The 14277-nt window shown below is 43.2% G+C and overlaps 1 protein-coding gene and 1 long non-coding RNA gene across 2 annotated transcripts in view; one reads left to right on the forward strand and one right to left on the reverse strand.

The window, feature by feature from the left end:
- Window positions 1-6656, reverse strand: part of LOC138065954 (uncharacterized) — a 90130-nt gene extending 83474 nt beyond the window's left edge. Inside the window, exon 1 of the long non-coding RNA XR_011138985.1 lies at window positions 6570-6656. This is a non-coding gene — a long non-coding RNA (uncharacterized lncRNA). The remainder of the gene's footprint in view (window positions 1-6569) is intronic.
- Window positions 3688-14277, forward strand: part of LOC104140628 (cadherin-6) — a 106806-nt gene continuing 96216 nt past the window's right edge. The window contains exon 1 of the mRNA XM_068931509.1: window positions 3688-3971. The gene's annotated coding sequence lies outside the window, so the exon portion shown is untranslated. The remainder of the gene's footprint in view (window positions 3972-14277) is intronic.

Below are 14277 nucleotides of genomic sequence, written 5' to 3' on the forward strand. Positions count from 1 at the left end.
TTCCAGGTTCACTACTTGGGAGGCTGCTGAGAGGTTCAGACTAGCAAGTTAGGAGGAAGCAGGCATATTGCAGTACATTTCCATGAAAACAATGAGCTCTGATGAAAATTTTGTTCTTTGTTCTTTTGTACCTTGCAATGGGAAAATCTTTCATTTAAAACATTTATGGTATGGGCAGAGATAGAGCAGTTAGCAGCTTTGGTTGTACTGAAGAAGCAAATCAAACCATCACCTACTTGTCTTTGTCATTTCTAGAAGGGGCTTAGAGACTTAGAAGACATGTGGCATTCCAGCTTGGAAAGGCAAATATTAAAATAATTTTTGTTAGCAAGAATACCTCAAGACTGAAGAAAAATATGGTCAAAACTATCCTAGAGCTCATTATTTTTTATATCCTTAATATAAATGTGGAGTTAAAAGGAAGCAAATGTAAAGCAAGCAAACAAAAAAAGACATATTCATGCTGCATACGGTTCACCTGTGGAACTCATTACCACAGAAGGTTGTGAGTGTTAAACTGCGGCTTTTTAAAGATCTGGATGGTGGTCATGCATAGCATCCATAATGATGTAACAACACGTAATGATTTATTCTGCTGCAAAATTCTGGGCACCAGCTGATTCCTTTCAAGGTTCAACATAAATGTCTTCCCTTCTGTTATGTAGCAGGGAAATTGTACCCTTTTTGGAATGATTTCTGTCTTCCTCAAAAAAAAAAAGGGCGGGGGGGGGGGAGAAAGGGAAGAGGTTTATCCCTTTATAAATTCAGAATACAGTCCCTCCACATTTTTGGAAAATAAACAGGGCTGTGAAAACTCTGAAGAGTCTGTTTCATGTGAGGATCCACAAAGGAGGAACTTCAGATTGTTTCATAGATACTGCAGCTAGTAGTGAGGCAGAGCCGGCCTTTCACCGACTTCAAGGCATTTCTTGAAATAGTCATTAAATCCCACATACGCATCTTTCATTGCTTTCAGAATGGGGTATCTCCTGGATAGCTTAGAGGAAAATAACATATATTCCTAGTTCATGTTCTATTTTATTTTTGCACTGATGGCTGAGATTCACAGACATTTTGGTCTCAGACTGCAGAATTCAGGCATGAGACTGTACACGTGAGAAATGTTTTGCATACAGTACTCATCCTGATTTCCAAATATTAGATTGCTTCAAGTGCTGAAAAATGAAGTTTTATCTCCTTTCCAGTCTTCTTTTTGAAAGCGTTAACTATAACAACTCTGAGCACTCTTAGCTAAACTTATAAACATTCAGTTCCTCTTTGAACCTTCTTAAATTCAGAACCTCATGACAGGGCAGTTAATTTCAACCAAGGCTGATTCTGAGTAATTTTCACAAGTCTAGCTGAACGTTTCCCTCAGTTAATGTGTCAGGTATAGGACACTTCATGGGCTAATGACCTGACCTAGTCTGGGATTTCTAATATCATTATGGCTGTCAAAAGAAGAGCATTGAGGAGGAAGGACATCACCTTGACAAGGTCTCTTAGAAATGAAAAAAAAAAAAAAAAAAGTCTTCTTCACACAGCCATGAACTTAAAGTTGTCAACCATAAATTCATATAATTAATGAGAAGACAAAAATCTCAAGCACATGCTTTGGAGAACACAACAGTTGCTGCTGTTACTAAACCACTACTCACTTCTTGACACAAAAAAAAGTCCATCTTGGACATAAATAAACCCTATCCTGTCTGAGGAGATAATACAGGGGAAAAAAAAACAAAACCCTACAGCAGCCATATGAAAGCTAACCAGAACAAGACATGCAGGAAGGAATAATGCCCAAGGAGACCTCAGGGTCAGAGTGGGCAGTGAATCAGATATGGGCAATGCAATATGGCAGGGAAAAGAAAGCCTGCAAATGCATTTTGTCATAGAGGAGAGGTAGACTGTGTCTAGAAGGCTCTCGTGGGAATACTCCACAAATACTGCACTGAGCTCTGGACCTGTCATTGCCAAAAAAATAATAACAAGGGAATGAGAGGAAGTTCAAAAAAGAACAATTAAAATGATCTGCATGCTGAAAAATGTCAGCTACGTGGAAAGACTGAAATGGCTGAATAAGTTCAGTGCTGCTTAAGTGGCTTTTGGGGTGGTTTGCCTAAGTAGAGTTCACAAACATACGGAAGGCAAATTCCAGCCTCTTTACACTGCTCTGGCTTTTGTATGTATTGTACAGAGTCCTTAAAAGCCCGATTTTGCACTGAGGAAGACTCTGCCAACACAGTGACCATACGGAATAGCTTAAAGGCTGCCTTAAGGAGCCCAGTCACAATTTCGGGGATAACAGCTATGCCATGAAGATGGTGCTGCAGTACTGTAAAAACTGCAGAAAGGTGTGAGACCAACAGGACAGCACAAGTGGCAAGATAGTTACCTGAATTTCTGCTGTTCACAGGATCTAAAATATACTAAAACCTGAAATAGTCCAGAAACAGGAGGACACAAATGTGGCTTAGATCCAACACAAGAGCTACCCTTAAGACATACAGCAAGCAGAAATTGTGTGAGGTAGGTAAGAGAATGGGAAGAAAAAGAAAAAAAAAAAAAGGAAGGCTTAAGGCTGACTAGCAGGGGAAAAAATGAAAATGCATCATAAAGGTCAAACATAAGGCCGTGGAGAAATCTTCAGAGGCAAATGAAAGAAAGCTTCACATCTTGCAACACTTGCCATGAATCTTAAGGGGACACTGTGCAGCTGAAGTGGAGTAGACTCTTGTCAGGTAAATTAAAAAAACTGGCAGGTAATTTCCAACTTATCATTTAATATTTAGATTAAACTCTCCAAAGCCTTATTTAAGAGTAGACTGATTGTGAGGGGGTGGGGTGGGAGCTGCACTGGGGCTCAGGATTGCCCGACAGCAACTACAACAATTTTAGGTGCTGAGCAACTATAAAATGAACATTTGCATGCACATGTATGAAAGGCCACAAGATGCATGTGGTCAGGGTGCAGAGGTGCTCCCTGCATCCCCCGGCAAAAGCCGAGTTTTGAGTTCTTTTTGCATTAAGATTAGTCATAACCTATTGAGTTGGGAGCCTTCTGGGAAGAGGGGGCTGGAGCAAAGAGAGGCACCTGGAAAAAACTCCTCCGCTGCTTCCCATTCACATAGAAACCGCCACATGTGATCACCCCCACGAAGTGTCATCCCCATTAATAATTCACTGAAATTCTTGATTCATCAAGTCCAGGAAGTTCCTAAGAAGAGTGGGAAAAGACCAGTCAGGCATCACTGGTGTCAACAAAAGGACTTAAAAACGTCTCCGAGGATGAAAAAAAACCTCACAGCACAAGCACACAGTTAAGGAGCATGCCTCCCCCTCCTCCCCTCCCCCCCAGCCCCCACCCGAATTTTATTTTGCTTTTACCATCGCTGCCACCCGATTAGAAAGAAGCTGGCTGCTTTCCTCCTCAAGCACGGAGCGGCTCTCGGCAGCAGGCGGGGGGGGGGGGGAAGGGGGGGTCCTGCAGCACAGCCCTCCCCCTCTGCCCTCCCACCGTATTCACTTGCAAATCCCTGCCCGCCCGGCGGAGCCCGCTCCGCGCCCGCTCCGCGCCTCCCCGTCCCCAGTGCGGCAGCTCCGGCGGCTCCGGCAGCCGCAGCGCCAGCGCCAGCAGTGCGTGCGGGTGTGTGTGTGTGTGTGTGTGTGTCAGGGAGGGAGGCAGGCAGGGAGGGAGGAGTTACGGTTTTTTTCCCTCTCTCTTTTTCTCCCCTTTTTTTTTTTTTTTTTTTTATTAATCAGGAGCACTGAATGGAAACCAATCAGATAGAGAGCCCCCTCGGCTTCGGCTGCCTGCATGCTGGAGTTAAAAAGTGATGCTGGCAGAGCGGGAGCCCCAGTGAGAGGCGAGGAGGTTGAGTGGTGGAGATAGGAGGCAGCGAAGCAGCGCAGCGCCCGCGCCGCGCCGCGGAGCGGGCTCAGCCCCCGGCCTCCTTCGTCCCTGCTTGCCGGTAAGCAGATGCGGCTTCGCACTTCTTTCACAGCAACTTTCAGCTGGCACCTTCCTTTTCTTTTTTTTTTTTTTTTGGTTTGCTGCGTTTCCTTGAGAATGCTAATTAAAAGGGGGGGGGGGCTGGGGGCAGCCGAGCACTTATTTGCAAAGTTGGCAGGGGGCGTGCGGAGGGCTCCGCACGGCTCCGCACCGCCGCGCCGCGCCGCGTCCCGGCCGGGGCAGGGGGTGGAAGCGCGGCCAAGGGATGCGGCGTTTTCCCGAGGACTGCTCTCACCAGCAAGGCACTTTTGCCAAGGGAAGGTGGAGGGAGCAGGAGGAGGGCTGCATGAGTTCGGAAGGGAACAAAAATAATAAGGAAGGAGGAGAAGCAGAGTCAATACCTATAAAATAACAACAACAACAACAATCTCCCCCCTCCCCTTAAAAAAACCTATCTTGGCTTCTTGACACTACATAGCTGCTATGAAATGGATACAGGGCAAAACCCTTCAGCTCACAAGCAAAATCCCAGGCAAAGTGCAGAGCTGAATGTAGAGCACAGTTGAAATGAGGCGCTCCCTTGGTGACAAAAAAAGTCAGGTGGAGGGGGCAGATCTGGGGACGTTACAGGCATTGACAAATTTGAAATCCTTTATTTGATAAAGGAATGTGTTGGGGAGTGATGGAGGTGGTGGAAGAAAGAGGGTAGGCGTACAGGCATTTTACAGGAGAGAAGTTGGATAATTACAGAAAGAAAGCACTGAATTCGGTTCTTTTGTAAATGTTTCTAAGGAACTCGTAACACGCTTTGTCTGTATGTCAAACAGATTGAACTATTTATATATTCACATGTACATAACACCACACACACAGAGTAATACATAATATATATATACTATATATATATACTATGTATATATATGTATTCTTATGCAGAAGGTTGAGTCAAGAGATAAACGATAGTGGTAGAGGTCACTAGCTGTGGAAAGAAGTCTTGTCACTGCTGCAATAAAATCCATATTTTATGGAGAGTTAAATGCAGCACTTTTAAGTGCAAGTGGATGGTCACCTAAGTAACTCCTGATGACATTCAAGGATCAAGAAGTTTAATGATCAGAATTACACCCAGCACGATGGCAAGCTGCTACTTTTATACAAACAGAGAAGATGAGGCACTTTTTTCCTTGTAGTTTTGTATGACATGTGGGATATAAAGTTTTGTTAGCGCTGCATGAGAAGATTGCGTAGTAAAAATTACATACTGGGTGTAATGTCAGTCCTTTCCCCAGATTTACCGTTCTCTCAGTGCAGGTGGAAAAGAGAGTATGGTTGTTGCTGCCCATTCAGGAATCTGGGAGGACAGTACATACCCTCACATGGGTACTTCATGGGCTGTGTATGCATACGCAAGTGCAGGGAAAACAGTACAATCAAGAGCAAGATTATTTCCATTCCTTTTTGTCGTTTGACCATATGTACTAGCATCCTAGAAATAATACAATTCCAAAGGAATAAAATTGCTTGAACTTGCAATCTTCCTTGATTTTAATCAAAATAGATATAACTCTCCCAGTCACGATAAAGGCTTATCTCATGTATTTGCTGGGCTGAGATCTCTGTTATGCAGTCAGTTCTGTGCAAAAGTGCTTGCATATTACTTAAAGCATTCCATAAAATTGATTAACATCTGTTCCTCAGCAATATAACGCTATGGGTAATGGTGCATCCCTATTCATTTCTTTTTCCTAATTCCTGTTTAAAGGCAGTAAGTTTGCATGTCGCAGGACAGTCGGGTAGGGCTTGGAAGCTTGTGATCAAGATCAAGTAGATTCCTTTATCATGGATTTATACAGTTTTAGAGGCCTGGCAGGAAAGCCGCAATTGGATAGCTCCTTTAAACAGCCCAAACATGCTAATAAACACTGCAGGGCTGAATCTCTTTTTCCTCTCCTCTCAGATGTTATCTGACACAACACCGGTAAATATATAATCTCATATGCTTTTGGCTTTCAGCTGCATCATAATTTTTCTGGACATATTTCTAGTGGCTTGCTTGACTTTTCTGGGGGGATGGAGAGGAAGGGAAAGCAGCCAGTCTTTTCAGAATAACATAATCAGAGGCAGAAATACTTTTTTTTTTTTTTTTCCCTGGGAAAATGGCATTGATTCAGTCCTGCTGTAGTTCTCTGCAATTATCCTTTGCAGCCATTTAAGGACCTAGCAAACTGGGGTCCCCATAGGGACTTATTAGTCCCTCTAGGTATTTTAGCTTTCACGCTGCTTCACAGCTCTTACATATCTCCAGGCCAGCACTGCAAATATTACATTTATACACATGGTCATCATTTTCTAACGAAGTTGTTCGGCTAGAAATATGCATCTTAACGTCTACCTTCTCCCTCCCTCCCCATCCTTTGCACTGTTCTCCCATGCAAGCAGTAACCTGCCGCTCAAGGCAGCCTTCCCTTTCATAAAGTTTGCATTTTGCCATCTGCTGTTTTGAAAATATTTAGTTGAGAAACTTCCTTGAAAGCAAAACATACGCATTAAAAAAATGGTGTGGGGCTTCCCGCCCCCCCTCTTTCTGCTGAAGAGCTCAAAAGTAGTGTAAACTTACTGGAAGTTCTGAGTGCGCCTGTCCTCCGAACCAGCTGAGATTCCTCCAGAGCACCTTCCCTCTTCGGGTAATGTTTTACCGAAGAGTACCAAAGAGCGTCCCTTGGGGCAGAATCCTCCCCTAAGGCCACCGACCCCTTGGGTCTGTTACATTAGTGGTGCTTTGACTGAAGACGAAAGCACTTCAATTTGCTTCTCATTAATAGACTCCCGCAATATTTGGGGGTTTGGAAGGAATTGCTATTGGTTTTTCCAGGGTATGGCAGTGTGCTTTGTAGTGGTCAAACGGATTTAGAAGGCGCTGACCTTTACCTGTGGTTAAAAGAAATAATGTTTTCCCGCTTTTGCTTGACTTCTTAACTTTTTAGTGTGCCTGACTCCCTTTGTTGCTGTCTGCCTTTTGTTGACTGCTTTTAAACTATGTTCAGTTGCTAGTGTAATCTTGTAGCATTATAGCTCAAGATGGGCAGGAAATTACTTATGGATCTCCTTGGAAATGGTGGCTAATTACTAAAATGAAAGGTAGCTGAAATCTATAAAAACGAGTTGGTAGAATCCATTGGAAACAGCAGGTCCCACTGTGATGGTGTCTCATCTTGCATAATGGTTGCAATTCCTCTAGTGGCTGTATTGCAATTATACCAGAATAAAATAGAATCGGCTTTCAGTATCTTTTGATTATCATAAGCATGCGAGAAATGCCATGGAGGAACCGTGCCTTGGAAGCTGGGTGTTAGGGAGACTTCTTACTTAACCCCTTAAAGACATGGTTAGCTACAGTAACTGTCCTGTTTACTTCAAGAGCTCTGAATCATGTGGGTTTTTTTTCCTCTTCATTCTTTTTCTTTCATTTTCTCTTCTTGAAATAATCACTTGGGTTCACAACTCTCAGAAACAAGGCCAGTAAACTTAACTGTGATTATCTTCACTGTCATTTAAGGGCTAAACTCAGGTCCTTTTCAACAGAAATGTTTAAAGTGAGTCCCTGATCCTGCACATAAAATGAATAGCTCTGTGTGCTGCCGAACCCAATCTCTTTTGCTGACTCTGCGCAGAATTCCACTTGCAGTATAAACACTGGTTCTAAACTTTAAATATGCTCTGGTTGACATAAAATCCAGTAGGAGCTGGTTTGCTCGAGCTACTTGCTTAGTCATGGCAGCCCTTTCCAAGGGGTCTGGATGCGTTAGGCTTCTAGGAGGGAAGAGATATTATGCCATATCATGTTTTACTCGGGGTAGGGAGAAAAGAGGTATGGGGGGTGGGGGTGAGTCAGTGTGATTAAACTCAGCTGTTACCTGTCTTTATTTGCTTAACAAAAGACAAATTATTAGTCCCTATTTGGGTTTTGAAATCACCCTTGAAGAATGCATAATAAATGCAAAACATCACCAGTATTATGCTCACTGGAGAAGTGGCAGAAGAAGCCATCCTCTCTAGGTGATGCTGTGAGTGACACTGCAGTAGGATTAGGTAGAGAAAGCGCTGAGTAAAAGCATTTTAAAATGTTGGGTTTGAGGATTCCTCCTCGCATCCATTTGGGTTCTTCTTTTTGTAAATCTCATCCTAAAAGCTTCTCTCTCATCCTCCCTTAATGACTGTCCAGTATCCACTCAGAGTCCATCCAGCCTTGGAGTCCCAGGCTCCTCTAGGGCATTGCTGTGCAGCCTCATCCTGTTCACCCCATCAGTGACTCCCCTTTTCACCTTCCCCCTGCCAAATCAGGCAGCCTTATCCCTCCTTGCACCCGTGACCATCTCCTGTATTTACTTCAGGTGTGGCTGTTTGCCAGCGTTGTGTTTCACTTTATTTATTTTCCTTGCTTTGCGCTTGGCATTGAAAGGCCCAGACAAATATGGTGAATATTTGTATTTATGCTTGTGTTTTTCTGTGAATGGTAGCATTCCCTAAGGAGATTACAATAGTATGGTTTAGGACTGTCTAGAGTGGTATGAATGAATGTTACCAGTCAGTATGTCCAGTCCCACGGAGCTGCCTGCTTCTCTTAAGTATTTTCCTCCTTCGAAGCGATCAGGAAAGGACAGCTCTCCCCTCCGTGCATGCAACCTCCTTAACAGCTGCGAGGGGCAACGCTGAAGGGGAAGAGAGGCTGCATCCTCCTGGTGGGGGGCTCCGGAGACCCCTGCCAGCAGGGAAAAGGCACACCTAGCATGGTGTCCTTCATGAGTTACGATGCTGGACCGCAAAAAAGCTTTAAGCGAAGAAGTGATTGCTTAACTGTGATGGTGCCAGAACACTTGATAGCGCTGGGACGAAGCATGCACGATCACGCTGATACTGCATTATCTTTCTTCACCTCCAGCCCCAAGACACACTCCACATACTCTCCTCCCTGCCAAGCACACACACAAGGAGCAGATACATTTCTGTCTGCTCACAAGCAGGAACAGTGCCAACCTTGTTAAGTTTTAAGTAACCTGTTCGGTAATGGCTTTACTCCGACATTGTGGGCAAACATTTTATGGATTACTTAGCTGGTCTTCCCAGGATGTACATACGTACATACACGCACGCACACATGTATTCATTTACATACATATACATACACACGCATACATATATATATATATCTCTATTCAGAAAACGCTTACTTTTAGCCATGACGTGACTATTTGATTTGATTTGCAACCTAAATACCCATCATATCCTCCCAGCTCTTCCCTAATGACACACCGCAACACACAGAAGAGAGCACTTTATGAATGAGATAGGTCCTGTACTATCTGGATCCCTTAATTCCTCTCAGCTAAACTAATTCCATTATCTTGCTGTAATGTTTACAGCTGCCTGCGAGATAGCAGGTAGTGTATCTTTCCTGCATTCCCAATTCTGCATCTAATCACAGAACCAGAGCGGAGAACGTAGGAGAAGGGTCAGTGGGAATTGAAAATTAGCACAGAAATTAAACACTAGCAGAATTTCCCTAGGTATTGCAGGTGTGTGCTTGTCCGGGTGTAAGACAGGGCCGCCTACTCCCTAACTGCTGCTTTTCAGTTGTCAGTTAATAGCTTCTATAACCACAAAGGCTGCTTAATCAACACAATCATTAGCATGTAGCTCTGCTTTGGTGTGAAGGGTAAGACTAGGTGCAAAGAAAATGTTTATCTCTGACAGTAGTTCTGCTTTGCATTGTCGAAGGTTGGGGAGATCCAAATCTGTTCCTCATTTGAGACCGTCCAGTGGTGGGAGAACTGCATGTGCCTGTGGGCCTGAAGCAGGGGGCTGATGCCCAGCAGGACAGAGGCCAGGCAGGCTGCAACTCCAGGGAAAGCACTCTCACTTAGCTCTTCAAAGAAATGCATGTGACCTCCTCCCTCATCCCCCCTACACCAATACATTAGCAAAAATAATAATGGAAAGCACAGTTGCTTGTAGTTTTGCCCTAAGCATTCAGGTGAAATCTGTTTCCTCACTGAATTGATTCTCTTTGAGTGCATGGTGGTTTGTAACTTTAGGATGTCATTAGCCTGACAATCATTATTTGATAAAAGCTTAATAGACAAAAGGAAAAGGAAGTCACTTACAGTATTACACCGCAAAAATGGTATTTTAGCACTGTGAGGTGCTGTATGGACATTTGGTAGTCTTGCTCCAAGCAAGGGGCAAGGCAGAGTTTACCTACATGTGGCCTTCACTCAAAAGGTATTCAAGTACTCCACAATCTCTAAATAGCTCTTTACCACTCAGCACCCCTGTGAGACTGGCCAGTATAATCGGCCTTGTTTTGCAGTGGGGAGGGAGGGGGGGAAGGAATCACAGAGCAACCAAGTGATTTGCTCAAAGTCACACAAGGAGTCTGTGGCACAGCAGGGATGCTGAACCTGGATCTAAGGGGGTGCAGCTTGCAGTGAACTCTCCTGCCTCTCTGCTGCTCCCTCGAGTTGTTGGGGCTGATCAAAGAATGAACGGCAAAAAAAAAATCAAATTTCGGTCTCTTTTTTCATCCAAAAAAAAGCCAATTATTTTTCTCAAGGACTTCTTGAAGCTGCTTTGACACTCTCCCCAAAGGATTTTCTGGATGGTTTTTGCTTGTTTGTTCATTGGTATTCTGATTCGAGGGGAAAAGGGGGAAGCTGACTAGCTCCAGAGCAGTCCAGGATGAGACTGAACGTTTTATTCCTAGGGGAAAGTAGTCTGAGATGTCTCTAAGCAAGGTGGAGATGACCTTACTCTCTGTACTGGCCCAGCTGGACTGACTACAATGAGAGGTTCTTTACCATTCCCTGCCGTGTCCAGTCCCATTTCCTTACACCTGTGGGAGGGAAGGGGATAAAATAGTCCCGTAAAAGGCTTCTTTTTCTGTACACTGCTGCCCATGGTTTGGGGCAGACACAGGTCACACCATACTCTCTTGTTCAGCTCTGTGCCTGTACAGATTCATTTCAAAGCACTCCTGCTTTGTAAATATCTAAGGAATGGCATTTGTATTGCAAAGATAGGAAGGTGAGTCAAAAGAAAGTTACTTGAACAAGGACGTGGTATGCACCAATATCCCTTGCATGGGTATTGATCTTAATATAAATAAATAGAAGAAAAGGTAGAAAAAGACACATAAAAAAGACACATTAAATTTGCAAGTTATGTGACTGGGTGAGATCCAAATAGCACCAGGCTGTGAGCAATGTGCAGCATACTATGCCCTAATGCTTTTGGAGCTGGCCTTACAAACTGATCGACCACTACAAGAATTCAAGAGAGCCTATTTCCTCATTTTCACAGTGTGAAGAGTGCTCTGGGAGATCACAGAGCAGGAATATACAGAGTTAGAATCCCTTTCAGGGAGCAAATTCCTTTTGTGAAATTGGTGCTCAATTTAGCTGTCACTGCTGAAAGGGAAAAAGATGCAGAAGCAACTTTTAAGTCCACCAGCCACATCCCTTTAAGCAATCCGTGCTGTGCCAACGAGTTTTATGAAACTCTGTATTTCATCTAAACTCCATTTAAGTCTAAGTAATATGAATGACCTGCTACTGTATTTCCCCTCTCATTGTTGATAATTACAGAGTTATTTCTGCTATAAACACAACAATGTTCCCTCTCTGCCTTATCATACCTGGTCCCAGACCAGCAAATTGTTAAACGCGCTCACTTTTAAACATATCAATAAATTGCACTGAAGTCTGCAAGACTGTTTGCATACTCAAGTGCCTTCCTGGACCAAGATGTCAGGAACTTGCAATGCAGTGTTTACAGCTTTGCAATTATTTCCATGGTGACCAAACTGTGACCTCCAAAACTTTGTATATTTGGTGTCCCTGAATAGGAGACCAGGAAGAGTATGGGTGGGAACAGCTGCGTAAGAATAATCACTATTTCCCATTGAAACCTCTTCAGTAATATGTCCCTGGCTCATTTGTACAGCATGGGCTTGGATTCTCTGCTATCTGTGACTGGGGCAGTTACAGAGGGGGTGCAGAATATTGGAGTAAATTGTCCGGGTCTGCCTGAATACAGCAGGGGAGTCTTCCTTTTGTGCAAGTGTCACTGTGCCTTATAACTAAAAGTCAATTCTTAAGTCAAGTTTTTCCTTCAGTTGCCTGTGTCTTAAGGTCCTCTACACTTAAGAGGAAGCATCTGAGGAAAAATGCTGGCCCAGTGTGTGTATCATCTTATTTATTAATATTTCTAGCCAACAGCAAAATTCCACAGACAATCTAATCTCAAGCGGCTTTGAAATTCAGCGCTTTTCAGAACAGTGTTTCCCATCAGAAACAGAAGTGTCTACTCTGATTTGCAGAAATGATTTTTTTCTCTTAAAAAAAAAATCCAGGCTCCCCCTTTTCTCTGCACAGAATTTATATTGTTATTAAATGAAATTGTATTATCATATTTTAACATTTTAGGCTGTCTTTTGATGGATTTCTGAAACGGTTCCCTATTAATCTACTGTAATCCATTTGTCAGATATCTTGAAGCTCCTTGATATCACACTCACTTTAAGGTATCATAGAGTTTTCCTTACTAACAGGTTGTAATTTCAACCAGGCTGGTAAATGTGAGGTCAGAAGCTGGTTGTCACAAGTCTAGGAGGTTAAAATATAGTGCACAGCCTTATTTCCTGTTGAAATACTATCCTGAGTGCTGGCTGAGCAAAAGTAGAGTTTCTCAGAAGCAGCTTTTCTGCACTTAGAATGGGTCAGTTAGTGTTAAGCATATTTTGTGTTTTTTCCTGATGTATTTATGTTTGGTTAAACTGGCATTAAAACCAGCCTTCCAGCTGAGATAGGCACTTTAGACGCAGATTCAGTTTCTAGCCCTCACCCAAGCAAGTATCTGTTACCTCTCAAAGGCTAAGGGGTCAGAACAGGACTGAGTGGTTAATCGGCGGTGCCACCTGCAGAGGGAGCAGGAATTAACAGCAGGCCTCCTGACATGGGCAGCATCTGAGCAACACAAGACCACCAGAAAACCTACTTCTTCAGTGTGAACTTAGGAACAGTGAGCACGCAGACTAGCTTGCTGTCAGAGACCACAGATTCAGGAAGTATTTGACTGGTGCCAAGTCGGTGCAATCAAAAAGACCAGAGGATTGGCACAGTCTTCAAATTCCAAACTTAGTGTATTCGGGTGCTAATGCGATAGAAAGTACTATATCGTGGCAGTATCAGCAACTTTTGCCTCTGCGCAAGGTGGGGGAGTGCACAGAGGAGGCATTCAGCTAGCCAGTGCTTGAACACCCCCATCTGCATTTCTTTTGAAGGTGACATTGTGTTTATATACACCACTAACGGTAGTGCAGGATTCATGTTTATTCCAGCTTTATTTATGGGAAGTGAGGGCATGTTTTCAGGCTCCGCCTTACTTTATTCCTTCTCCTTCATTTACTGATTTCTCTTCTTCCATTGTACTGTTACATGCTCATTTTTTGTTTTATGAGATAACGATCCTTTGACCAGCTCTACACGTGTTGCCTCTGGGAAGACAAGACACATCAGGAAACCAAATTTCAGCAGATATCATTTTTCTGGAAAAAAAACGTCTTCACATAGTGCATCACAGAGCCAAATGTGCTTGCTCTGCGCTTACTGGCGTGCCATTGACTTCAACTGTACAAACGGTGCAAACAGACCAAGCAAGATTCAGCTGCAAGCTGGGATAGGATGAATTATTGTAAATAACTAAGCTGAGCCATTAGAAATAAGTTGCTAATGTAAGCAAGATTAACTTGATGGGCTGCCTGAAATGAGATATTAGGGATGATAGGGAGAGAGAGAAAACTTTTCAGTTTGATGGAAACAGGACTGATTAATTAAGCAGTAACGAACAAGGAACTTTGCCTTGAATTGATATGAGGCTTGCAGTGCTAATTTAACACAAAGTACAGCTCCCAGTTTGTTATTAAATTAAAATAGCTTTTAAAAATGTTTGCGTTTTTTTTTCCTTATCTGCTTCTGTGTGGCAAAATGATTATTCTGGCTAGTTAGAGAAACCAATCAGAGCAACAGAAAGTGTAAGTTGAAGGGGGGAAAGATTGTCCTGTTGTGTAATTAAGAAATATACAGTAATATCCATGACAACGTGAATAAGCACTTCAAAGTAGTGAGTGTGCTTTGTATTGCGGATTAAACCAAACAGTTAGCGTGCTAACGAGCTGCTCTGGACATGCAGTGAAAGGCATTGCACTTAAGGAAATGACTGCTTCTTTTTTCTTTCAAGTCTAAAGATCTGCTCACCGACTGCAAGCATTA

This window comes from Struthio camelus, chromosome 2, assembly GCF_040807025.1.
Source record: "Struthio camelus isolate bStrCam1 chromosome 2, bStrCam1.hap1, whole genome shotgun sequence".
NCBI classification, from domain to species: domain Eukaryota; kingdom Metazoa; phylum Chordata; class Aves; order Struthioniformes; family Struthionidae; genus Struthio; species Struthio camelus.